This window comes from Mercenaria mercenaria, chromosome 14 (genome assembly GCF_021730395.1).
Source record: "Mercenaria mercenaria strain notata chromosome 14, MADL_Memer_1, whole genome shotgun sequence".
NCBI lineage: Eukaryota > Metazoa > Mollusca > Bivalvia > Venerida > Veneridae > Mercenaria > Mercenaria mercenaria.
This window is the reverse complement of record NC_069374.1, coordinates 76170639-76173842: the sequence shown is the minus strand read 5'-3', so window position 1 is coordinate 76173842 and position 3204 is coordinate 76170639.

Genomic DNA, 3204 nt, shown 5'->3' with positions numbered 1-3204 from the left:
AAGTTTTAAAGATCCGATGTAACTTCCAATATAATACTTATATTTTTCGAGTCGTTTACCTTATATGAATATATCAGGACAATTCTGTCTAGAATTAAAATACATTTTACCAGTGCTGTCAATTGTCTGTTCGTGTTTTGGTACGCTTAAGGCTTGTGGTGAAGGATCCAAATAAAGTTATTCAGGATATTTTTACAATACTATTAGAAATGCAGAAAGAAAAAAATTATTCAACACCTCTTGAAATGCACATGAAGGGAAATTTTAAAATTAAAAGGATATAAAAGTAAAAAAGAAGAAGAGTTGTATTAACTTTAACTTTAATTAAAGATTTTTTCTATAAGTATTTTATATAAATGAGAAAAAATTATATCAGTTGAAGGTAATATTGCATCAGGAAAAAGTACGTTTTTAGATATTATTAAAGAATATAATCCCCAATTTTAATATAATTCCAGAACCAATTCACGAATGGCAAAATGTTATGGACTCTGATTATAATTCATATAACCTTTTTGAACTTGCTGCTCAAGAACCTTCCAAATATTTATTTCCTTTTCAGCTAACAACTTTAAACAGTCATATAAAAATGTTATCTTCTGCTAAACAGTTTGATGGTATTTCTATCCTTGAACGTTGTTATTTAACTAACAGTAACGTTTTTACAAAACAACATCACGACAACGGTGTTATAAATGACCCCGAGTGGGCAGTATACAATCTTTTCTTAACTGATCATATTATAAAACCAGATGGAAAAAACCCAATTGATGGATTTGTTTATGTTAAAACCGACCCAGAAATATGTTTTAAAAGACTTCAAAAAAGAAACAGAACGGAAGAAAACAAAGTTGGTTCAGATTATTTAGAAAAACTACACAAATTACACGAAGAATGGTTAAACAGAATGTCTCAAGAAGGTATTAAAATTTTAACAGTTGATAACAATTTAGAAAAAATGACTTTAAAATCTTATTCAAAAGATATAGATAATATAAACAAATTTCTCAAATCAATATAATTTCATTAGGTGCGTTTTTAAAGATTTTTTTCTATAAGTATATTATATATAGATGGTTAATAGAAAGGTAGATAGAATGATTATGTCAAAATTATCTAGCACTTTAGGAGAAATAATGAATCCAGATAAAAATTCATATAAGAAAGTTCTTAAAAGAAGAAATGTTATTAAATATTGGTTAAATCAAATAGTTAGCGATGAATATAAAAATCATGTCATTGATAAATTACAAAATGTTATAGATCCTTATCTTCGTAAAAGAACTTTATTTGAATGGAACTGTGGTTGTCTATTAACTGAAGAAGAAAATACTGAAAGATTATGTGACTGTCCCAGACCAAATAATTATCGAAACAATCCTAAAAAAGTTATTGTAACCGACTGTGATACTAATGAAGAAAAAACATATAAAAGCACTTACAAAGCATCTAAAGAATTTGGTATTAATGCTGGGTTAATAAAAATGTGTTGTGAAGGGACAAACCGAGTAAAATGTGGAATATCAAAAGTTAATGGAAAAAGATATAAATTTAAATATTTTATTTCTTCTTAAAGATAATTTAAAACTTTATTTATTTTATTATTTTTTAATTATTTTTTTTAATCCTTTTTTGCTTGAAGATTTTTTTTCTAAATATAATATATAGATGGAAATCGAGAGATCTACAAAACAATATTATAAGAAATTTTGAAATTAAAATTACATATAGACAAGATCCAAAGAATCAATTATATTTAACTATAAACGACTCTTATGAAATACTTAAATCTGAACTTAAAACTTAAAAGGTATAAAAATAAAACGTTGTTTTAAAAATAACTTTTGCAAAAATGGATAAAAACTGATACAATATATAAATCAGCTTATTTCAGTCAAAGGCTTTAGAAATTATTAACACAAACGAAATAAAAAAAAAACTTTACATCAAGCTTTTGATGAAATAATAAATAGAAATTGGTAATTGGATTTCTGAAGGAAGTGGCTGGAGAATAGAGTCAGTTGATGCTCATTATATAAATAGATATAAGTATAGTCCATTGGCTGCTTCAAGTTATTTAGAATTACCAAAACCATTACAACATCCAATGAAAGGATATTAATAATTATAAAGAATGATGATAATGAATGTTTAGATGGTGTCATTTAGCTTACAAATTTCCTGTTGAAAAAAAACCCCCAAAAAATTTCAAAATATAAAAAAACATATAAACGATCTTGATTATACTGGAATTAAATTTCCTGTTACATTAAATCAAATACCTAAAATTGAAGTTTTAAATGAAATATCATTTAATATATTTGGTTATGAAGAAAATAGTATTTATCCATTGTACATATCAAAATATCAATACAAAGAACACTGTGACATGTTGCTAATTACTAATGATAAAATAAATGATAAAATAAATGATAAAATAACTGATGATGACTGTAAACCCTCAAGAACTGTAGTCCAACATTATATTTGGATAAAAGACTTTAATAGATTAATGAATAACAAAACAGAAAATACAAACAAGAAACATTTTTGTAAAAGTTGCTTACAACATTTTACTCAAGAAAGAATATTAAATGAACACATACCAAATTGTTTAGCTATTAATGGTATCCAAGGCGTAAAAATGCCAAAAGAGGGAAGTAAAGTACAATTTAAAAATTATCATAAAGGTTTAGCAGTACCTTTTGTAATTTATGCTGATTTTGAATCAATAACTAAAAAAGTTTTAACTGCTTTACCATTAACTGAATCTTCATTTACTGAACCATATCAAAATCATATAGATTGTGGTTACGGCTATAAAGTTGTTTGTTGTTATGACGATAAATATACTAAACCAACCCAGATTTATAGAGGTCCTAATGCAGTTTATAAGTTTATTGAAAAAATGCTTGAGGAAGAGGAATATTGTAAAGAAATATTTAGTGTTAACTTTAACAAAGAACTAAGAATGTCTAAAAAAGATGAAAGTGAATTTAAAAAACAAAAGTTTTGTCATATCTGTGAAAAAGAATATAAGGAAAATGAAAATGGACCAAAGGTCCGAGACCACTGTCATATAACAGGAAAATTCAGAGGAAGTGCTCACTCAGAATGTAATATTAATTTTAAACTAACACATAAAATTCCTGTTATTTTTCATAATTTAAGAGGTTATGACGGTCATTTTATTATGCAACAAAT